The sequence below is a fragment of the Lynx canadensis genome, chromosome C2, assembly GCF_007474595.2.
Source record: "Lynx canadensis isolate LIC74 chromosome C2, mLynCan4.pri.v2, whole genome shotgun sequence".
Taxonomy (NCBI): Eukaryota; Metazoa; Chordata; class Mammalia; order Carnivora; family Felidae; genus Lynx; species Lynx canadensis.
The window spans coordinates 154,628,960-154,653,839 of NC_044311.2; positions in this window are offsets into that span (position 1 = coordinate 154,628,960).

Consider the following 24,880-nt stretch of genomic DNA (forward strand, 5'->3'; position numbering starts at 1 on the left):
GAAGGAAGTGACGCTTCATGTCCTTTTGAGGCACGATCTTAAGGCCAGTCCAAGAATAGGGGATTTCCTTCTATGTTATTTATAGAAGGAACAGCCAGTGTAGACAAGGACAGTGCTACTGGCCTTCCCAGAAAGCACACAGCCCTGTCTATGCAGGCGGAGTCAGGGTGCATCAGGGTGTGGAATCAGATCCTTCTGGAAAGGACCATCATCTCCCCCAGCGCGCTGCTCTGTTTCCCTCTCTGGGTGACTCAGAGCGCTCCCTCTGCCTCGCCCTTGGTTTCCAGGAAACTCGAGGCAAATTTATTGCGTCTACCTCTATGGCCCTCATGCTGTCTTCTTCCTTTTGCTTTCTGTCTTGTTTATTTCAGTCACCTTAGTGGGTTTTTGAAATTTTTAATTTTGAAATTTTAAATTTGAAATTTGAAATTTGAAATTTTAAAAAAAAGTTTTTTTAATGTTTATTTTTGAGACAGAGAAAGACGGCGCACGAGCAGGGGAGGGGTAGAGAGGGAGAGAGGGAGACCCAGAATCCGAAGCGGGCTCCAGGCTCCCAGCTGTCAGCCCAGAGCCCGACGCGGGGCTCGAGCTCACAAGGAGTGAGATCATGACCCAAGCTGAAGTCAGGCAACGCTTAACCGACCGAGCCACCCAGGGACCCCCAGAAATGTTTTATTTTTAAAATGAGCAGCTAACGAATCAGTCCCAGCAAATATTCCTTGCGCAGTCCTTCCGGCTCTTCTGGGTGGACATCATAGTCGGTTTGAATTGGTCTATACCCTCCTAAAGATTCCAGACTCTGGGTTTGTTTGTTTTTTTTTTTTTTGTTTGTTTCATAAGGTAGGTTTAGTCATCATACTGATGACATTTAATTCTCAAATTTTCAAACCCAATGCATCTATTCATTTTAATACGAAACCTTATACCCAGACACCACACAGCTGCCTAGAAAGAAAGGCACAAACCCAGAGCCTCGCTGGAGGTGAGGGTTCGCTGCTGTTTGGGGGCATGTCTGCTGCGAAAGCTGTGAAGCCGTCCCCCACGTCGCCCCATGGGCCCTGCAGTGCCAGGAGGAGGGTCCGCGCTGGCAGAGGGCAGGACCCCAGCGTTCGCTGCTCAGGAAGACCACGCTGTGTGGCCGTCTGCTGAGTGCACGTGGGTCCCCTCGGGTGGAGGCGACCAGCAGTCTGTACAAGAGGGAACAGAAACAGTTCGTCTCTGCCTGGAAAAGGGCACAGCCTAGGAGCTCCAGCCTGAGCAGCCGACGTCTGCTCAGGTCATGATCTCCCGGTTCGTGAGTTCCAGCCCCGCATGGGGCTCTCTGCTATCAGCACAGAGCCCGCTCTGAGTCCTCTGTGGCCCCCTCTCTCTGCCCCTCCTCTGCTTGCTCTCGCTCTCTCAAAAATACATAAAGATTGTTTAAAAAAAAAAAAAGGCACAGGCTAGATATCAAGCACGTACACCCCCAGCCCTCCTACCTCTTCTCCCCGAGAAGGGAACTTCCTCTCCCTCCAAAAAAATTCTCTTTCTCCTTTCATTTTATAGTTTTTTAAAAGGGTGCTCCCCAGGGGCGCCTGGGTGGCTCAGTTGGTTAAGCATCCGACGTCCGTTCAGGTCATGATCTCACAGTCTGTGAGTTCGAGCCCCTCGTCGGGCTCTGTGCTGACAGCTCGGAGCCTGGAGCCCGCTTCGGATTCTGTGTCTCCCTCTCTCTGACCCTCCCTTGTTCATGCTCTGTCTCTCTGTGTCTTAAAATTAAATCAACATTAAAAAAAAAATAAAAATAAAAAATAATAAAAATAATAAAATTTTAAAAAGGGTGCTCTCTAAAACATTCCTCTAAGGGTTTAGATTTTGGGACTGTAGGAACCAGAAAGACCCACTTTTGGTCACTTTTCTGAGGCTACCACCTCCGGCTTGGGAGAGATCGAGTCCAGAGCCAGCCTGGTCTGGACCACGGGAGAAAGAGGGAAGGTAAGGAAAACATGAATTAATACCTAAAACTATCCAGCTACACACGAAACCCTTCCTAACACCACCGCACAGGACGCGGTGACTGCACGGACACCTTTGTGACAGTGAGATTAGTAAAAACAACAGGATTTAAAATTTTTTTTCATGTTTATTTATTTTTTGAGAGACAGAGAAAGACAGACCACGAGCGGGGGAGGGGCAGAGAGAGAGGGAGACACAGAATCCGAAGCGGGCTCCAGGCTCCGAGCTGTCAGCACAGAGCCCGACGTGGGGCTCGAACCCACAAACTGTAGGATCAGGACCTGAGCCGAAGTCAGATGCTCAACCGACTGAGCCACCCAGGAACCTTCTTTTTTTATTTTTGAGAGAGAGAGACAGAGTGTGAGTGGGGGAGGAGCAGAGAGAGAGGGAGACACAGAATGTGAAACAGTCTCCAGGCTCTGAGCCATCAGCACAGAGCCCGGTGCAGGGCTCCAACTATGAGATTATGACTTCAGCTGACGTCAGATGCTTAAGTGACTGAGCCACCCAGGCGCCCTAAAACAACAGGATTTTTAACAGCACTTTTTTCTCCAGCATAGAGGAACAAGGAGGTGACCCAAGAACTTGAAAATAATGGGGCAGTTGTTTTCTGACAGCAAAATGGTGCAGATCAATTCACAATGGATCAGAGCATAGGTGGCCAAAGCCAACACCAGCAAGACTTTACCTTCATTCAGTTGAACACGTGAATACAGCTAAAACAAGCAAACAAACACAGTGGAAGAGGGTTGAGCAGACGTGGAAGATTGGAAAAGTGCCATCAGGGAGGTCCTCTGTATGTACATATGAGTGTGTGACGTCCCCAGTCATTCTCACGTGCCATCCTATGTAAGAGTCACCTAAAAAGCTTGGTTAAGAAATACAAACTTATGAGCCTTGCCTCCGAGAGCCTTCTTTGGTGGTTTCGGGGGAGGGTGATGCTGGTGGTCTAGAACATACTCTGAACACCCCCTTCCAAGGTCTCTGGGCTTGGGGGATGGGAGGCTGCCCCTGAGAAGGACTATTTTGACACTATTTTGACAAAACTCCCAACTTCATCCCCAACCTGCTGTCGCCGAGATGCCCTCAGCATGGGGATAAAAAGAGGACTGGATTTGGATTCTGTCCCATGGGTAAGTGGCCAAAGGGACCACATCTGCAACTGATAATCAGTCTTGCATTTAACAAGTCATACTGAAAGCCAACTGGACTTTCCTTTTTTTTTTATATATATATATATGTTTATTTATTCATTTTGAGAGAGAGAGAATCCCAAGCAGGATCTGCACTGTCAAGCGCAAAGCCCAACGCGGGGCTCGATCTCACGAACTGTGAGATCATGACCTGAGCTGAAATCAAACGTCGGATGCTTAACCGACTGAGCCACCCAGGCGCCCCTAGACTCTCCTGTAGATGACACACAAGCATTTGGAAGCACTGAGTGGGAAACCCATCTGAGAAGGCTCACCTGTGCCAGGCGCCAGGAAGGCATGTGGGGTGAGCTGTGGCAGATTTAAGGGAGCTGCTGGGTGGGGCAGGGGTGCCGGGCAGAGGAGAACATTTGGAGGAAGCTTGGGGGTGGGGGATGGGAGAGAATCCATCATGGTGCCTCCCAGTGGAGGCGGGGATGGGGGTGGGGCTGGCTGGAACAGGGTAAGATAGAAAAGGAGGCAAGATGAGAAGCAAACAGAAAATGAGTAGCCAGGATGATTTCTGGTCTCTAAAAAGGCAGTTCCTTACCTGGGAGACAGTTGTGCTGGAGCTAAAGCTCCATGAGGCCATGGCCCCTTGGCCACCTCCTGATCCCAGCCCTGAACTCTTCCTTGGGATGCGTAGATGCTCCCTAGAGAGGGGCTGGTGGATTAGCGTGTTCAGTTCAGGCTGGTTAAAAAACACATTTTAAACCCTGGCACCATCATTCATGAAGAGGAATCATGAAAGGTGGCTGAAATTCTCCAAGCCTCAGCTGCCTCCCAACGCGAACACCGTGCCTCCCCGCGGGTTGCCGGGACGATGACAGGACACGAGGTGTAGAAAGGCAAGAGAGCCACGCTTACCAGACTCTGCTAATGCCCAACCTGTGATGACCACACTTGGACAGCATCTGACAACTGTCAGAATTCCTTCACGGGTGTTCTCCAGGCCCCCGGCACCGAGAAGATAGAGAGGGAAGGGAAGGGTCTTTCTATCTTTACAGAATAACAGTGATGACAGCTTGCCACAGAGCCACAGGTGGGAGTGAGCAGGGTGACGCATCCAAAGAGTCAACACACCGAGGTCCTGGTCTTGAGAAAGGAGACAGTGGCCCAATTCTCGGAACCTGGGCGTTTTGGTCTGGTTGTTTATGCACCTTAAACTCATACTTCCCCCATGGTGTGGGCGATGTAGACACGAAGCTTGAGCCTTACCCAAGAGAGCTTGACTTCTAGGTGTGAAATGTCTTCCCTCCCCCCGAGATTTAATGAAGACGTGGTTAAAGGAGAACATACCTGTTGTTACAAACCCTAGACTAATATAGCAACTAGGTGCCATCTTATGAGGGAAGAGTTTGGGAGGATAAATGAATTTCCTGGTGCCATGTTGGTTCTCGTTCATCAGCAGCACCCAAAAGGCACCCAAAGCGATAGGGAGGAATAGTTGAGATGGGAGAGTTTGTGGTCAATGTTTTTGGAATATAGAATCTGTGATGCCAATTATATTGATTGAGTATAATAAATATGCAAATTAGAAATGTCATTATTTATCACAGAAATGCAATCACATAGATGCCATAGACGAAGAATTTGTGTCCCCCCTCCCTCACCCCCCGAACCAAAAATTGGCACGTTGAGATCCTAACCCCCAGTGTGGCGGCATTCGGAGGTAGGCTGTTTGGGAGGTGAGTAGGTCACGAGGGTGGAACCTCATGAAAAAGATGAATGCCCTCGTGGGAGGGGCCCCGCAGAGCAACCTGGCCTCGGGCCCCATGTGAGGACACAGGGAGAAGACGGCCAGCTATGAACTGGGAGGAGGGACCTCATAGGATCTGCAGGCCCCTCGATCTCAGTCTTCGCGGCCTCCAGAGCCGAGAAGTGTTTGTTGCTTGAGCCACTCGGTCTATGGTATTTGTGTCGTAGCCGCCTGAATGGACTAAGGCGACAGGTTTCATTTTTTTTTTTTTAAGTTTTAAGAGGGTTAACCGTGTGCCTGGCACCTCGACTGCACTTCCTGAATGTGACCCACTGAGATTCTGGGCATGATACTGGGAGTCGGGGGCATAGCCCATTTTGCACTCGAGGCAGAGTTTGAGTGTGTAGGTCAGAACTGCACGGCGGTCAGGAGCCGGGCCAGGGACAGGGAGAGGGGACGGAGGGGGGCCCGTGTCCACCGCACGTCCTCCAGCTGAGTCGCCGGGCTGGGCACCGTGTGGCACGACCATCAAGCTGGGTGAGATGTGGGAGGTGGGCGCCGGGCTGGGCCAGCAGGGTCAGCACCCCTGCCCCAGGGTCGGTGCCAGTGGAGTCATGCCCAGGCCTGAGCCCTAGAGGCCGTCCCTGCTCCCAGGTGGCTCCGCACGGTGGGAGGTCGTGTTTTCCACATTTCTAAGTTTACTTCTGGGCCGCAGGGGGAGACGTGGCCGGGTTATTAGAAAGGGCACAGGATCACCTGTCCTATCCGGGAGCTGGGCCAGCGGCTGGGACGCGGGATGAAGAGAAGAAGGTAGAAATGGGGCTCAGGGAGAAGAGACTGAATGGGTCCTGACCCTTCCTTGGCCAGGGCAAGCAGCCAGGATGCCTGGGGTGAGGGGCCCAGACCCCCCCCCCAACCTCCTGCCTCCCCCAGGACCGGTTCCACCAGCGGGAATCTGGGTGGTATGTGTTTACTTGCTGAGTGATTCAGATTCTTTTCTTGCCTTCTTTTCTCCCTACCCGATTGGGGAAACACTTCTCTTCTTCCCACTGGGCAGCCTGCGGTCACCCAGGGCCTGGCCCGGTTTTTCCAGTTGGTCCAGAAATGCCTGCTGAAGTGTGTTAACCCCTGGGGCTCGTGAGCAGGCTCCTCTGGGCCTGGAGGAGAGGGTGTTTCCTTGCACACGTCCTGGCAAATTTCCTGTCCCTGGAAATTTCGGACAACGGCCCTCGCTGGATACGTCCGTATTCACTGCATATGCATTCAGGCAAGGACTGGAGTTTCTAGGGAATCCAGGTCCGGGTTCCAGGCCCCCAGGACTGAGCCCTCAATGTCAATGACACCACTTTGACCGGTGTCCACCTCCGTCACACAAGGACTTGTGACCTGCCGGTCCTACTCCCCTGCCCCAGCCGTCCCAGGACACGATGGATCCCAAGCGGGGTTAAAAAGAGAAGAGAGCGCTAAACCAATGTACAGAATCAAACATAAAATCACAACCTTGACCGCAGGCGCCGGTAACTGGGGGCAGATGGGACTGGGTTTTCTCGGGCATCAGCACATCCAAGCTTTTGCTCACTGTCAGTCATGGTGAAACAAACAGGCTGTTTATGCAAAAGGTCTGGGCATCTCCTGCCGCTGGAGGAGGGGTGACGCATATTTGCAAGAGGCCCGATTAGGGCTGGGTCCCTAGTCTGTGGATGCTGAGGCTTATCTGATGTGGGAGGACCCTCTTTAAGAAGTAAAATAGAGGGGCGCCTGGGTGGCGCAGTCGGTTAAGCGTCCGACTTCAGCCAGGTCACGATCTCACGGTCCGTGAGTTCGAGCCCCGCGTCGGGCTCTGGGCTGATGGCTCGGAGCCTGGAGCCTGTTTCCGAGTCTGTGTCTCCCTCTCTCTCTGCCCCTCCCCTGTTCATGCTCTGTCTCTCGCTGTCCCAAAAATAAATAAACTTTAAAAAAAAAAAATTAAAAAAAGAAAAAAAAAAAAGAAGTAAAATACAGGGGCACTCGGGTGGCTCTGTTGGTTGAGCGTCCAACTCCTGATTTTGGCTCAGGTCACGATCCCGGGGTCATGGGATCGAGCCCTACATTGGGCTCTGCACTGATTTAAGATTCGGTCTCTCTGGCCCTCTCCTGCTTGCATGAGCTCTCTCTCTCTCTCTCTCTCTCTCTGTCTCACAAAAAAAAGTAAGACAAAGAATTACAACTACAAGAGCAGATCGGAAGCAGATATCTTTTTAAAATGAAAGAAGAAACCACAACAAATCACAAGTGCTAACCGTACCCCAATATCACAGATCTAGAAAAACAACATAAGCGTTTCATTAACTCCATAATAACACTTTAACTGCATTTCTGGGGTGTATGCACTTGGCTTACTTCTTACGACCGCGATTTAAAAACAGCGTGCCTATCGAGGGGCCGGACGAACCCTTCTTGTGCCCCTCGGCATGGTGGCTTCTGAGTCCGTCCATCTGGAGCCCACAAACAAAGGACACTGGTAATCCAAAGAGCACCCCCACCAGCACCGTGGGTGGCAGGGGCGTCGCTGGAGGCCATCCCCACACGTCACAGTTAACGCATCACCTTCACATGGCGACGGCAGACAACATAAGGATCACTCACCCCCACCGAAACGTACCCCCCGCTCAGCTTCCCCTTAGTGCCCGTCCAAATGTGCCCGAGAGGCTGCTGCCTCACCAAGAGGACTGGAATGAAGGAAAAGCGTGGGCAGAAAGAGGCCGGGGTCCTCAGCACTGCGGTGAAAACGTCTTACTTTTGCAGTGTGTTTTGCAAAATGCTGTGACCGCACGAGCACCCTCCCAGGGCTCCGGGTAAACCCCGCTGGACGGAATCAGTGTAAGGGAGGGCGTGACGGTGGCCCTAGTCCAATCTGGCGTCGGAGAAAGAGGAAACGCAGACACAGAGCGACCCCGGGCGTGCGTGTACAGAGGGACCACCATGGGAGGGCACAGGGAGAAGGGGACCATCTACACGCCATGGAGAGAGGCCCCGGGAGACACCAGCCCTGCCCACGCCTTGACCTCGGACCTCCAGCCTCCAGCCTGTAAGAGAAGAGATTCCTGTTCTTCGAGTCGCCCGGGGTCGCGGGGGTCCGGGCCACAGCCTCAGCAGACTCCTACGGGGTCGGGTCGTGGAAACCCGGGAGCGAGTGTGCCTCGCGGGGGTTGTGATCAGTCCCGGGCGCTGCGTCCGGGGCCGCTGGGGTCGAGTCAGATGAGGGCTGGCTTCCCAGTTCACGTTTTGAATTTTTGTCCGATAATACATGGGCAGATAAATATTTGAAATAGTTCAACTGTCGCTGAAAAAATGTATATGTACATAAAGAAGAAAATAAAAGCCGTCCTGAAACTTGTTCGTTGTCTACAATGGCTCGTGCCTCGAAAAGTTTTTGTCGTCTGAACACCTGGCGATGACATGAAGTATGTAAAGAGAACACAGAACGTGGGCTGAAAACCTGAACCGCGCCTTTCGAGGGGGATACATGTGGCAGCCAGAGCCTCAGGGAGATGGGCTCCTGGCCTGAGGCCAGCAGGGGCCTGGGGGGTGGGCTCCCGGGGGGGGGGGGCACGGACACCCAGGGGCATTTGGAGACACGAGGAATTGGAATCAGACCCTGGGGCTTGAAGCACAGGCGAGAACAAATCTGTACAGATCTCCCTCCCACGGTGTTCTTACAAGCCTGGTCCCGGGAGGCGGGTGAACAAGGGAGCCACAGCAGGTATGGGAGAAACTCGGCTGCTGGGCCTGGGTTCCCCAGCGAGGGCAGGACAGGAGCCTTGAATGCCGATGTGAGAGCTGGCTCCGGACAGGGAGCAGAGGGAGAGGAGGAGGGAGCCACAGAGACCCACGGCACGGGGCCGGCGAGCTCTCCTAGAAGGGGCTGGACACCAAAGCCCCATTATAAACTCGGATGCTGGGAGGCACGCAGGAAAACTGATCTTCAGGATATGACTTCTCCCTGAGCAAATTCAGTTTACAGAAGGCCTGACACAGGCTTCATAATGGTCTGAAAGTCTGTCACAGCCACCACTGGAGGAGGAGTTTCTATTTTTCCATTTGGATTTGTGGTGTCCCGGAGGACATTTTTTGTGTGCAGACAAGACTATTTGCAACCACCTTTAAAAACCTACTGTTTGATTTATCCGTAACTGTATATTTTATTTTTTTAATTATTTAGTATGTGTGTGTAAAAGAGAGAGAGAGAGGCAGAGAGAGAGAATCCCAAGCCGGCTCTCAGCTCGAAGCCCAACACCGGGCTCAATCTCAAACCTCGAGATCATGACCTGAGCCAAAGTCAAGAGTCAAATGCTTCACCGACTGAGCCACGCAGGTGCCCCCAAAGCTGTACGTTTTAAACCTCTGTTTTTTTTTCTCCCTTGGGCTTAATATTCAATTCACTTACTTTAATATAAATCTGGAGACTTTTGATAATCACTTATGGGAGGAGAGGAGGCTTCCAAAACTGTTTATTAAGTGTCCTTAAACGTTACGAATTGCATTTCTTATTTTATTTATTTAAAAAAATTTTTTTAAACATTTCTTTATGATTGAGAGACAGAGAGACACAGAGCGTGAGCAGGGGAGGGGCAGAGAGAGGGGGAATCGGAAGTAGGCTCCAGGCTCTGAGCTGTCAGCACAGAGCCCGACTCGGGGCTTGAACTCACAAACTGTGAGATTGTGACCTGAGCCTAAGTTGGTTGCTTGACCAGTTGAGCCGCCCTGACGCCCCTGCACTTCTTATTTTAAAATATTTTTATTTTTGGGGGGGGCGCCTGGGTGGCTCAGTCGGTTAAGTGGCCGACTTCGGCTCAGGTCATGATCTCACGGTTTGTGGGTTCGAGCCCCACATCAGGCTCTGTGCTGACAGCTCAGAGCCTGGAGCCTGCTTCAGATTCTGTGTCTCCCTCTCTCTCTGCCCCTCCCCTGCTCATGCTCTGTCTCTCTCTATCTCAAAAATAAATAAACGTTAAAAAAAAATTTTTTTTAAATACATAAATAAAATAGTTTTATCTTTGCTTCAAGTGCCTCAGTTGTCTAACAAAGAAGACCTTTTCAGACACTTATTCCACTATAACGACTTAAACTTATGAAGGCAGCGACTTGCAAACTGGCTCAAATGTTTTAGTACTGTTTTAAAAACTTAGTAAAATTCTGTCTTTCAAGTTAATGTCAAAGATCCAAATCAATGAGTCAAAAACACACTACAGGGGCGCCTGGGGGGCTCAGCTGGTTGAGTGTCCGATGCCTGATTTTGGCTCAGGTCACGATTCCTGTCGTGGGTTGGAGCCCCACATCAGGTTCTGTGATGAGTGTGGAGTCACTTGGGATTCTCTCTCCTTCTCCCTCGGCCCCTCTCCCCCGCTCGTGCTCTCTCTGTCTCAAAACGAACTAACCAACCAACCATCGGGCCTAGTTGATTCAATTTGCAGGCTCTTCAAGAAAAAGGGGACACAGGAGCGCCTGGGTGGCTTAGTCGGTTAAGCGTCCGACTTCAGCTCAGGTCATGATCTCGCGGTTCGTGAGTTCAAGCCCTGCGTCAGGCTCTGTGCTAATGGCTCAGAGCCTGGAGCCTGTTTCAGAATCTGTGTCTTCCTCTCTCTCTGACCCCCCGTTCATGATCTGTCTCTCTCTGTCTCAAAAATAAATAAACGTTAAAGAAAAAGTTTTAAAAAAAAAAGAGAAAGAGAAAGGGGACACATTTATGACTAAGGAAGGACCTCCAAAGCCTTGGAAGGGGCTCACGCATTCGAAGGACTTGCAGATTAAGCCGTATTCGTTTCACAGGAAATTCAACTCTTATCTCGGTTTCTCTTCAAAGCCTTCCCAGGGGTTCAAATTGACCTACCTGGACTGTTCTTCCACCACCAAAAGGAATGAAACGTTGACATCTATGGCGTGGGGGACCCTCGACAACATGATGCTGAGCGAAAGAAGCCACGTATTGTGTGATCCTGTCAGTGGGAAAAGCCCAGAACAGGCAGATCACAGCACCAGCCAGCACATTCGTGGTTGCCTAGAAGTGGGTGTAGGCTCGACGGCCAAAGGGTGATGACAAGTTCCAAAATTGACTGTGGTGATGGACACACAAGTCTGTCACTACACGGAGCACCACTGAACGGCACCTTTACAATGGGTGACACAATGGTATGTGAATCACATTTCAATAAAGCTGCTGCACAAAATCAGTTACCTGCCAACAAAAACATTTGATATTCTAGCCAAGTTCAGGTGATCCATCAGGCACTGAGGTCCCTGACTGGCCAGAGCCCATTGGTGGAGACTTTCACTCTGGCTGTGACATCCGAGTGGCCACCAAGCACCGAGCACTCGACTGACAGCAAGGTCTGAGGTGGGTGTTGCAATAACACCTCAGGACGTTAGGGGTGGTGGGAAATTCTCCAGGCCACCAGAGAGAGAGAACAGATGACTGATAAAAGGACAGAAATTAGCAGACAACAGACCTTTCGTCACCGATAGAGGAGGGAACATTCTCACAGTGCTGGCGACGATGGCCATCATGCCAGCATCTTGTTCTCAGCAACAGCTGAGTGAGATCCAGAGCGAGATCCAGAGCGAGAGTGAAAATAAAGGTATTTCCAGACAAGAGAAGATTCAGAGAACTTTCCTTGTACCATCTCCCTTTCAAAGAATATTAACATATGAGCTTAAAAAGTAAACTGAAACCAGTGTCCAGCAGGTGGTTTAAGAGGTAATGGAGACCACAGATGGGGTGCCTGGGGGGCTCAGTCGGTTAAACGTCTGACTCGGTTTTGCTTCAGGTCATGATCTCACAGTTCGTGGGTTCGAGCCCCACATTGGGCTCTGTGCTGACAGCGTGGAGCCTCCTTGGAATTCTCTCTCTCTCTCTCTCTCTCTCTCTCTCTCTCCTCTATCCCTCCCCTGCTCGTGCTGTCTCTCTCTCTCAAAATAAATAATATTTTTAAGAAAATATATAGTATGGTGTTAAAGACAGATGGTCCCTAAAAGAATACAAATTCCGGGGGTGTGGAACCATCAGGGAACACATCAGAGAGACCAGGGGATAGAACAGAAAATGAGGGAGCAGACTCCCCTTTGCTGGGGACTGATGTGGGCTGCAGGTGTCACGGTGGAGATGAAGGCAGAGGGTGCCCGGGGAGCTGGAATTCCTGTCCCCTAAGAGGTCCTACTAGCCGACCTCAGAATCAGGTTGACATGAGACAGATTAACAGAGAAAATCAAATGTGATCGTGTACGTACGGGGAATCCACACAGACACGGGCATTCCAAAGACCGTCGGGCAACAGGAGGCATGCGTGGGATCCTGAACTAAGGAGAAAGGGCCAGGGGTCTGGGACCTCAGAGGGAAGCAATGCACCTCCTGGGCCACAAAAAGAGTAGATGTTTGGGTCACCTGCACAGCTCAGTCGATTAAGCGTCCGACTCTTCGTTTCAACTCGGATCATGATCTCACGGTTCGTGAGACTGAGCCCCGAATCGGGCTCTGCCTCTGCACTGGGCATGGAGCCTGCCTGGGATTCTCTCTCTCCCTCTCTCTCTGCCCCTCCCCTGCTCTCTCTCTCTCTTTTCTCTCTTTCTTTGTCTCTCGAAATAAACATTAAGAAGGTAATTAGATGTTTGCCCTGCTAGACAGATAAAATTGATCTCTGCTAATAACCCTTATTTTGTAAAGACCCCCCAGTCGAGACTCGTCTATGTAGTTAAGGGAGGGGCAAAAGTTTCTCTTGAGCCCACAGGGTCTCAGTTGCCTTCAGCTCAAAATAATCCGCATGACAAAGTGACATCTTCTTGGGGGAGGTGCTGTTTCTAACTCCTTCACCCCTGACCAAAAGAAATACTGAGGGTCCTATTGATTACGGCCACACAACTCAGTAATAGCAGGTTGTGTGGTGTCCAACAGATGTCTCTCAATACGACACAGGGCCCCCTGAAAATTCGCTGAGGTTCCCCAGGGTGCCTTGACACCCAGTTTGCGAACCATCGCCTTACAGTCCTGGGTAATTCCTTTCCTTCACCTGTACGTCACTCAAGAGACTTACCTAGGAGGTGGGTGACTTCCTCACAACTTGGGGGTGCCTTCAACAGGGGGGGCACTGTCTCCGTGGACCCAGCAGGAAGGCAGCCGCTGATGGGATGAGGTCACTCTCTCGGGTCCCTGTCTCCCAGCTGCACTAGGACTGGGCAGGCGCTGGGCAGAGACACCGGGGGAGTCCAGTCACCGAAGCGAAGGCAGGGCTGGGATTCACTGCAACTTTGAAGTCTGGCTGGGTGGGGCTTGACTGGGGTTGGTTAGGGTCACAGGATTGGAGGAAAGAGGAGGGGATTTTGAGGGAGGGGATTGACAGAATCTTTGGGCTGTCTGTGGATACTGTCCGTTGGAAGGTTGATGGATCATTCAGGAACGTCCTACGCTGAGAGCTCAGGCCATCTGCCTGGGAGCAGACGCCGAGAGTAGAAAGTCACGCTAGTGAGCACGTGAGATGGTGTCCTTTCCTTAGACAGGGTGTGTGTGCATGTGCGTGTGTGTGTGTGTGGTTTCTGCTCTCAAATCAGTTCATCTCATTAACAGATGCATTTCCGATAAAGTTACCAAAGCTGGAAGTCACAACCGCATCCGAGTTTGTACCTCACATCGCTGTCACCTGCTGTGCCTTAGCCAGGTGATAAGGACAAGTCAAGAGCCACTTTCCCATACTCCGTGCCCTGTGTTCCAGATCACTTAGATATTACATTTTCTTCTGGAGAACAAAGTAGGTTCGCCCCCAAATGAAAAACCAACCCGGACTTTGTAAGGAGACACTTTGAGCAAAGTCTCACGGGAGGGAAAGGGACCCCAGGCAAGGGGAGGAGACCGTGGCCACAGCAAGATCGCTCCGAAGCTCAGGCAGCATCTCAAGAGCCAGGCGAAAGGGGGTTTTGTTCCTAGAGAGGAGCGGACAAAGCTCGAGGGAACGGTGTGGGGAAGTGACGTAGAGGAGACACGGGAAGCCTGAGAAGCCTGATCAGTGTCAGGAGAGGTTGCTGCCAGCTCAGGCCAAAGTCTGGTGGCCCGGAAGGGACCGGAACTCTAGTTAACCAGCATTTTGTTTCAATGGGGCAGTGGGGATGAGCAGTTGAGCTAATCATTGACGAGGCAGAGAACGGAGATTTGGGGTCCATGCCGGGACGTGTCACCAGTAAACCAGGTGGCATCCGTGAGTCCTACCAAGTCCCGTGAGGGAGGGCGTTCCTTGGAGCAAACCATTTACTGCGGACGCAAAAGGGTAAGGGGATTTCATAACCCTCAGGTAAAGTTCAACGCTGTCCGTATTTAATAGACTGTATTCTGGGGATGCTGTAGGGGTGGGGGGTGGAGATGCAAGTCAGGGAGAAAAGAATCCACGTAAAATTCCTGGCTGTTCAAGAGAAGAGCTGGTTCTTGGCTTTGTAAATGGCCAGCGGCTGGGGGCGCCTGGGTGGCTCAGTCGGCTGAGCGTCCGGCTTCGGCTCAGGTCACGATCTCACGGTTTGCGAGTTCGAGCCCCGCGTTGGGCTCTGTGCTGACGGCTCGGAGCCTGGAGCTGCTTCGGATTCTGTGTCTCCCTCTCTCTCTGCCCCTCCCCTGCTCACACCTCTGTTCAGAGCCTGGAGCTGCTTCCGATTCTGTCTCTCTCTCTCTGCCCTTCCCCCACTCGCATTCTGTCTCTGTCTCTCTCAAAAATAAATAACCATTAAAAAAAAATAAAAAAATAAATGGCCAGTGGCTGATGTCAAATTGCTGCGTTATGGAGATTCAACTGGATGCACTTTAAAGATGATAAAAGTGTTCTTTAAGTGTCAATATCCACGATGGGCTGGATTCCACACTTCACTGATTAAATGTATGCTAGTGTTTACGTAGCAGCTTAGAAAGTGCAAGGGCCTCATGGTCTTGCAGAAATGCGAAGTTATACGAGGGAGCATTTGAGGGCGGCTGCCCCTGTGGGTGGTGGGTGGTCCTATGAAATTAGTTAGTAAAGATTGCTGATGTTTCGGAGGCACCAGATACGATCAACCTGTGGCCCGTTTACTGCACGTGCAAAAGCAGTATCCAGGCTGACGCCCAGAGTGCCTCCCAATTTGCTTACAGTCACGGAGCTGCCTCGTGTCCCTGAAGACAGGGGACACGGGCCACCAAAGGCCCTTTCATATGAGAAAACCCATAAAGGATTTACGGACAGATTGAATCGCCAAACCTCTACTGACAATATAACATTTATTAATCCCATCACACGCATGGAAAGATCAGATGTCGTACAAGTAAATTCCTAATCACCCGAGGACTGACTTTCCACACGCAGTTCAACGAAGACTTGCCTTGGAAGCGCGGTTCGTGCGCGTGCACGCTGCGGACCCACAGCTGTGTGTGCCATCTGGCAGCTTTCCAGAGGACGTTAGACGTCTTCACTTGGGTCTAATTCCCTTGAGCAACAGCCAGGTGACTGAGGAGGGTGCCGTCCCTAGAGACTGTATCCCAAACTGTAAGTGCTACTTACATAACCCCTTTGCGTGTTAATCCTTTTGTGGGGTGAATTTGCACAACACGGGCACCCTATTGTTTTAATGTAGTCTTTAAAAAAAACAAAAAGTTTACTTAAAAAAATAAATAAAACAAAAAGTAAAGGCTTCTTTTTAACACCCTAGTCCTCTGAGTGTGAGGTCATACTTTCTGGAGTAATTCGATCCTCATTAAATATCTTTTCTTCTTTATCTTCTGTTAGTGGTTCAACCAGGTGGCCACTCGAAGCATCCCTACTGAGCACGGACCGAGGTCACTTGAGGCTCTTGTGCTGCCAGGAAAAAAGAGGTGTGCTTTCTGCAAAATTGTGCTTCACGATACAAACATTGCTTGAAAAGCAATTGTGAGTGCCTTATAACATGAGAAACCCGATACGAACTTCCATAGAAGAAAACCTAATCTTTTCCGGGGGAGGATTTCTTTGGGGGGAAACCACGTTAGTGAGGGGTATACACAGCGGTTGTGATCGCTGAAGACTTTGAGGTCATTGACACCATCAGTGGCTTTTCTTTGTCACTATTCATGCTTTTTGCTCGTCAATTACTGTTAGGTTGGTTTTATTATTAACTTACCTGGTTTTAGGTTGTTTGGGTACAGCAATGCCTTAATAGGGTTTTTGGTCTGGAACTTAATAGGGTTTTTGGTCTGGAACTTAATAGGGTTTTTGGTCTGGAACTCTCTCACAACTAAGCCCTGCATCATCGGCGTTCACGTGTGTCACCACCCCTCCCAGGCAGGGGTGGATGGAGGCTCGTGCTTGGGGGGCTTTGCCGAGGCAGTGACACCGGGCTGCCTCTGAATCCGCACAGACTGAAGTGCGTGCAAAATTCTCTGAAGGAAAGCATACTAAAATTATTGGATCGTTTGAAGTTTTATAGAGCGTCGTTTATAACATCAAATAGTATATACAGGCTGGTATTCTTTTCTAAGGGAGACATAACTAAATGAGGCATGTACATTTCTAGGGGATCTTCATTCACCTTTGTTGTCGTGACCGAGTCCTTTTCTGCCACAGAGTGAAAACGGGTGGATGTTGGCAGACCTCTGGGTCTTTTGCTGAAATTAAGTTCATTGAGATCGAAAAAGTGTGTGAGTTAGCTGGTCTTTAAATCTTATTTATTTTTTTTATTTCTAGGAGCCCAGGAGATATATGCACGGTGGACAGCACAATTGTGTGTGTGCACACACATGCACATATGCTTTCACACATACATGCACGTGCACCATCATGATCTCACACATGCACATACACGCACATGGCCGCACACGTGTGTGCTCAAACATGATAACACACATGTGCACACATTCACACACCGTCCTGTAATCCTATGTTTTCTTTGTAACAATTTTGTACCCTGGGGCAAGATTCACACAGAGAGAGTGGGTTGGCTTTAAATTTTACTGCTGCCAGGGGAGGGGAAAGAAGGAAGAAGGAAAGGGGGTGAAGAATCATTACAAGTTTCAGACATTGCATATATGATCGTGTTTTATAGTTATATGTAATGATCAGATGTAGTTTATGGAAATTCTCATTCTCTTCCTAAGAAGAAAATTACTTAAACGATGGATCTTGAAATAAAAACTGTCTGAAGATCAAGTTTCACAAAAAAGGAGAGAGGGCATGATCTCTGACACTTGGTACTCAGTTGGCCTCGGACCATCATGAGCAACCCCCCAAGCCTTTGACAGTGGTCCCCTGGAATGCTGCCTCGGTCAGGCTGCATCATGGACAGGGCAGGGTAAGAGCCAGTCCCAGAGCTCTACCTGAACCCGGCTGGCTGCCTCCCCACCTGGCATGGTTGTCCTTATGGGACACAAGATCTCATTCAATCTTCAAAGCAATGCTCTGTGATAATCATTCTCTTTCTAGTAAGGAAACTGAGAGCATTTGCATCTTGGTAGTAGTCTTGGATCTGGGGACTTATGAAGGCTTTGCAAGCCACTACTTTCTTTTTTTAAATTTTTTTTAATGTTTATTTATTTTTGAGAGAGAGTGAGACAGACAGAGCACGAGTGGGTTAGGGGCAGAGACAGAGGGAGACACAGAATCCAAAGCAGGCTCCAGGCTCTGAGCTGTCATCACAGAACCCAACGTGGGGCTCAAACCCAAAGACCGCAAGATCGTGACCTAAGCCGAGGTCGGACACCCAACCGACTGAACTGCCCAGGCGCCCCACGAGCCACGACTTTCAAATAACAAGTGTCTTCAGAAGAACTGCAAAATTCTATAGACTGCCAAGCAAAGGGAGTTGTCATGGAAATATACCCTTAGATTCACCAGGTGATCCTCTGTTCTCTCCAAACTTAGCAGAAATGGTGAATGTCTCCTTGTCACCCATTCCGTCCCTGCCCCACCATGTAACAACAGCCCTGTGATTGGAGGACAGATCTCAGAGCTAGAAAAGCTAAGCCAATCACAGCAGCTTCCTGGAGAGCAATGGGTCAGAACATTCCATCTACGCCAACCAACACATGGCCTTTCTCTAGTGGACAGGAATTGGCTCAGGAACAGACACGTGAGTGGTTCTGGCCAATGAAACACCGATGGAAGTTGGTTGCCCTCTCCCCAGGGGAGGTGCAGAGACAGACGGGGAGAGAGAGAATCCCAAGTGGGCTCCATGCTGTCAGCACAGAGCCCGACTTGGGGCTCAATCCTACAAATGGTGAGATCATGACCTAAGCAGAAATCAAGAGTCAGATGCTTAACCGCCTGAGTTACCCAGGAGCCCCATATTTTAAAGTCATGTTGAATTAGCTTTTCTCCTTCTGGCACCCCAAAGCATCCTAATATACATGCACAAAGTACTTAATGTACACAACTATTCCACACACATATATTGGCTATAAATTGAGTGAGCAAACTCATGGAAGAGGCAAAAAATCAACCTGCCTATTAGTGTCCAGGCCTAGACACAGGCAGTACCACTGGAATGTCACTTCCAAGTGGGAAAGGACACCAATGGCGCCCTGTGTGTGGCAGGAGCCTGCTGTGGGCTCACTAGGAAACAAAGAGCAGGGCTGTGGCTTTCCTCTGGTGAAAAAGAAACTGATTGCTTTGATAAAGACTGTTTTCCTGGCATTGGGCCGGGGTGGAGACACGGGTGGAGTTAACCGTAAGCCATCAGCCATAATAGAAGAGAGTACAGGCCCTGAGCGGACGAAATAGGAGCTTGCAAAAGAGCGTCCAGAACACAGGAGGGAAATAAATGCCTTGGAGGCATTTCCAGTAAGTACAACAAATGAGAGAATGCCTCTGAGGAAATCTGAAGAAAAGAGCAATCATCAAAGGGATTTAACTCCCTGTATGCGTTCCTCAAAGACACAGAGGCAAGGGTAACAGTAGAAACAGACAACAGGACTCCACAAAACAGATCACAAAACAGATTGCAAAGCTAGGGATCAAGAAGCAGGTGAGAAAAATGACTGATTGGAGAGCCTGGAAATTAAAACAAAAAACTGGAAATATTGAGATAAACATTGTAATGAAACACAGTTAACCCTAAAGTCGACACCGTTAAAGAGAAAGTTAGTGAAATAGAAGATTGCCCCAAGGAATTAACGCTAATGGGACAGAGAGGCAAAAAAAAAAAAAAAAAAAAGGAAAAATTGGAAAGGAAATGAAAAAAAAAATGGAGGATAATAGGAGACACTGAAACACGCATCTAATGAAAGTTCTGGTATTAGAGACCACAGGAAGGGTGGAGGAAATCCCCAAGTGATTTCCTCCCAACAGCTGCCAATTTATCAAAATTGAAGAAAGACGCAATTTTCCAAATAGAAAGATAACACGGAGGAGCGAGCGGGATACACTAGAAACCCCAGTCAGATGCGTTGCAGTAAAAATGCATCAGGGACAGAACGACAATCTCAAGGATCCCAGACAGACAACCTACACAAAGGAACAATAATTAGACTATCAGCTGACATTTCACACTAACGATGGAAGGTGGTGAGTGAACGCTTTCTAAACACAGAGGAAAATGACTTTCACCCCAGAATTCTGTGTTAATCCTTGTTATTAAGACCAAATGCACAAGACAGACTTCAGACTTCAAAAGACAGAAGAATTTAGCACAGACTTTTGACGAAGGAATGACAAAATTAGTGACTCTGAACCTCTCAACCTTGGATGCCCGTTAAACCACCTTGGGGGAAATTTAAAAATTCTAGGGCTCGGGCCACACCCAGAGTCACATGTCAGCTCTTTCACATCCCCCTAGCTCGTTCCAATATTCAGCCAGGGTTGAAATCACTGTGCTACCTAAAAAAAATGGAGGAAGAAGAAAAATGAACCCAGGAGACATTCCCAACAGCACGCAAATCAGTGAAAACGATGGCGGTTAATATAATGGATTGTTGTTGCTTGGGGGGGGAGAATCCTCCATAATAACTTCATTGGTCTGGGTGAGGTAGTTATTGGACAATCTGATTTCACTGGCTTCGCGCTATCTCAAATGAACTGTTGTCACTCACTTGTTAGGTGACTTACATTTGTTTGGAGGAGAAAGGTCAGTTCGGTGGCATAATTCCGAGAAAGAAGGCAGCGAAGGCAGTCCCACCTGCTGTGTACTGGAAACACCTGGGGAATGCTTCAGACCTCATAAGGGGGAGACCTCAAAGACAGGGGCTCTCGGATCTCCTCAAGGGCAATCAAGGTTGAGACCCACTGAGTTAGGGATTCCCTGGGCCACAGGTAGGAGAAGCAGCAGAGAAGGCAGGCAGACTCAGGAGCTGATCTGTACTGGAAACTAGATGTAATGCATTGCCCAGTCCCTTAGAAGGTATGTAAGTTACATTCTTCACAATTATTTTAAACAAAAAATGCATGCATTAACCAAATTAATGTCTTTTAGGCACACGGGAAATATCTCCAGGGCTGCGGCTGATTTCTAGGCTTGTTGACCTCCATTACTCCTGGGCCCACTTCCGCATTTCACATCTGGAACCTCGGTCAGCTTGCTGTCGAGTGATGCATTCAAAACTCTTGTCTCAACTGTGTTCTTGGGGGACTTTGGACAAATCACATTCAAAACTCTTGTCTCAACTGCGTTCTTACTTGGGGGACTTTGGACAAATCACATTCAAAACTCTTGTCTCAACTGCGTTCTTACTTGGGGGACTTTGGACAAATCAAGTCACTGTTTGGTGGTTTTACTTCCTTAATGGTAAAGTGGGGAAGCCTGACCAATCCCAAGTGTATGTGCGGTTATGGAATAACCTGCTATTGTGCTCTCGGGCGGGCCCTGGGCAGTGATGGAAGATAAGATGATTACCTGGGGCTTCTGTGCAAGCCTAGTGACCTTTGTCCAAATATTTCTTTCTACTTCGTTTCAATAAGCATTTACCCAGAACACCTGCATCAGCCTCTTCCCTGACAGGACACCACCCCGGCCAGCCCTGAATCTTGAAATCCGTCCCGAATAACCATTCCTGGAACGGGAGTTCCAAACCAAAAGTGCCGAAGGAACCAGATGACGGTACTGAGCGGGTCCAGAAGGCGAGCTAATAGAGGGTGTTGTCTGTGTGCGCGTTCAAGTTGAGCATCGACACAGCTGTCTACGCCAGGGTGTTTCTGGGCTGATTTAGGTGAGATCTTTCATTAAAATAAAACAAAAGCAGGGCGCCTGGGTGGCTCAGTCGGTTGACCGTCCGACTTCAGCTCAGGTCATGATCTCACGGTTTGTGAGTTCGAGCCCCGCGTCGGGCCGTGTGCTGACAGCTCGGAGCCTGGAGCCTGCTTTGGACTCTGTGTCTCCCTCTCTCTCTGCCTCTCTCTCTCTCTCTCTCTCTCTCAAAATAAACATTAAATTTAAAAAAATATTTAAGGGGCGCCTGGGTGGCTCAGTCGGTTGGGCGACCAACTTCGGCTCAGGTCATGATCTCTCCGTCTGTGGGTTCGAGCCCCGCGTTGGGCTCGGTGCTGACAGCTCGGAGCCTGGAGCCTGCTTTGGATTCTGTGTCTCCCTCTCTCTCTGCCCCTAACCCACTCGCATTCTGTCTCTGTTTGTCTCAAAAATAAATAAACGTTAAAAAAAAATGTTTTTAATTATTAAAAAAAATCATATTCTGCTGCCTGCCTCGCCAGTGTTTCCCACACTTTACTGTGCACGAAAACCACGAGCGTGCACGGTGCAAAACGCAAGAGCCCCCGGGTCTGTGCACCCGGGACAGGGCTCAGGAATCTGCATTTTAAGCCAGTGGTCACACTTGGAGAAACGCTGCTCCGCTCTCTGCGGGCTTGGGCCTGTCTTCCTGCAGGCTCCATGCTGTAACAGCCAGGTGACGTCCCCCGGGGGACGCTGACGTCCCCGGAGCGGGGGCCACTTCTGCAACCCCCCGGAGTCCACCGCTCAGCTGACGAAGCACGGTGAGAATACGGAAACCGTCGTTTACCGTTTCTTTCCCAGGACACTTTGCGAGCGTCGATGCTGCGTGTTGCAGACGCAGTGCTCATGGTGACAGCTATCACCACGCACAGCCATCCAGGGCCAGGGCTATGGGCGCCGTTCAGGGACCCCGCGAGCGGCGTGCCCCTGGGAGAGCTGGGTTATCTTTTAGTGTGTCTCAGAGAACGCTGGACCGGTTTGATTCCCTCATTTTACACGTGGGGCAACTGAGGCTGAGAAAGGCAGCTCCTCTGGTCCCTCTGCCCCCTCCAGACCCGCCCCCTCTCCTCCCGGCCTCACCAGATTCTTCCGTGTGGGTGCACCGGAAAAGCCGGCTTCTCACGGTTTTGAGTCCTTCCCCATCGGCACACAGCATCTATGGTATGCTGAGTCTCTGAGCCAACAAACCCACACGATTTGTCGGGAGCCGAGGTCTGCGGCCCTGCCGAGGTGGGGAGAGGTCCTAAAGGCCCTCTTCTCCCACCCCTGCTAGTAGAGCTGCTCTACCTGGGGCAGAATGGCCCTCCCTGTGCAGGGGGTCGTCTTGAACGGAATCTGCCTGTCTGCAAAGCCATGTCTGATGTCTCAGGAGGGTAATGGGCTCACAGCACTCTCTCCCTCTCTGTGTCTCTGTCTGTCTGTCTGTCTGTCTCTCTCTCACACACACACACACACACCCTTCCAGATCAGGGGCTTCCCTTGGTCTACTCTGGCCAAAATCACAGTTCTGGAGGAAAGGAAGGAGTGTCACCGAGGACAGCACCAGCCTCTTCCCACTGTACCCTCGCTGCCCACCAAACAGTGCAGACAGGGGAGGACCGGGGACTTGGATCGAGGGCCCTCACCGTGGTGGCCGGAATGAGTCTTTGTCCCCTGGGTTCCTGGAGCCCACGGCCGAGGGGGCACGGGCAAGCAAACCCCCAGCAGGGCCAACAGTCCGAGCCGGTGCCGTGAGCCGCTCGTGACACAATGACACGTGGCTCACAGCGTTTTGCATTTTAACCCAGGTGGAATGTCGTCGGGGCTCTGTCTCGAAGGAGGAAAAGAAACCTCCACGAACCAGCAGCCACTCAGGAGAACGACACAACTGTGAACAGCTGCCCCTCACTGCACCCCTCCACCCCCCCAAAACCCCTCAAGGGCTGGGCTTGTCTGTCCAGACACGTGCTGCCTTGCCAGGTCACCTGCAGTGGGACGTGGCTTCTGCAGGTGGCCTCTGTGTCCACCGTGTCCACGCTAACGGCTGCGGTCTGCATGTTTGCGCCCTTCCAGATCCATGCAGTAAATCCTAACCCCCGACGTGACGGTCGTACGAGGTGGGGCCTCTGGGGGTGCTCAGGTAAGGAGGGTAGAGCCCTTGCGAATGGCGTTAGCGTCCTCATAAAAAAAAAATAAGACCCCAGGGGCACCTGGGTGGCTCGGTCGGTTGAGCATCTGACTCTCGGTTTCGGCTCAGGTCACGATCTCGCGATTTATGGGTTCGAGCCTCATGTCAGTCTCCGCGCTGGCGGTGTGGCTCCTGCTTGGGATTTTCTCCCTCTCTCTCTGCCCCTCCCTGCTCGCTTCGCTCTGTCTCTTTCAAAATAAAAAATAAACTTAAAAAAAAAAAAAGACCCAGAGAGTTCCCTGCCGCCTTCTACCACGTGAGGCCACAGCGAGAAGCCACGGCCGTCTGTGAGCCAGGAAGCGGGCCTCGAAAGACCCCAGTTCTGCAAGCGCCCCTGATCCTGGACTTGCAGCCTCCAGGACCGGGAGGGACAGACGCCGGCCCTGCAGAAGCCGCCCCACGTGTGGTGTTCTGCTGTGGTGTCCTGAGCTGAGACGACCCTGTCTCACACTGTCCCTTGCCCGGTCGGACCTCGAGGAACGGCACCTGCTACTGCAGCCTCTTCCCACCTCCTGCTCTGCGATGTCTTGCGGTGTGGGCTCCCTCTAGGACTCGGGAGGGTGCCCTGAGGTGGCCCTGGGACCCCCCCACCCCATCTCAGTCCTCCAGCCGCTGTGTGGTCCTCATCCTCCCCAGACCCTGACCTTGCCAGCACACGTGTCTCCTCGGAACGCCGGCCTCTCTCGCACTGGGACGCTCGCGCCGCTCCCCTCCAACGCCTCCGAAGGTATACACCTGCGGGTCCCTGGCTCTGTGCCCCATTTCTTCCCCTGACCCTCGGGCCATGCCTCCTCTGCTGGCCAGCCGACCCTCCACCTCTCTGTCCTCAGCTCTGTCTCTAGGGCAGCCTTGGGCCAGGAAGCTGGCCTGCCCGTCCTCGGAGGGGCCCTTCAGATGCACCTGCAACTCTGAGATGACATGGCCGAGCAGAGACCCCAAGGACAGTGGCGGAAAAGATGGTTCTTTGCCCCTCGCGCAGCTCCAGCCCCGAGGAACGCGGGAGGAGCGGGCCCCTGCCCCGTCCTGCCTCTGTGCTCGTGTCTCTGTCCCGCCTTCGCCTCCGTGTCTCCACTCCCCCAAACGGGGGTGGCCTGTGGCCCAGGGGACCCGGGAGCCCCAGCTGGTGGATCCTTAGCCCCAGGTTTCAAGGGACCTGCGCAAGGGGTGGGGACTTTGGCGGGTGGAGCAGAAGTGGGTCTGGAAAGAAGGTGTCCTTTCCAGAAGTTTCCATGGAGGTTTAGTGTATCTAGGTGGCCACTGGCTGGCGGGACCGAGCAGGTAGGGGTGTGAAGGTGTGGGCACGCTGCTCTTTCGGGAAGTTTGACAGGAAGTAGGAAGGGGCTGCTGTCCGTCGTCTATCCGTCCGTCCTTCCATAGAAACTGGAGGGGAGAGGAAGGGGCCATAAGTAATAGAGGCCAGTGGTGACGGGAGAGGAACAGGGGGTGTCCTCACGGCCGTATCTATAAGACTCAGGCAACTCCTCCCTCCCTTGTCATTGTCATGCTTCATTTTTTTCATAAATTTTTAGTGTTTCATTTTATTTTCTAAGAGACAGAGACAGAGTGCCAGCGGAACGAGGGGCAGAGAGAGAGGGAGACACACAGAATCTGAAGCAGGCTCCAGGCTCCGAGCTGTCAGCCCAGAGCCTGACACGGGGCTCG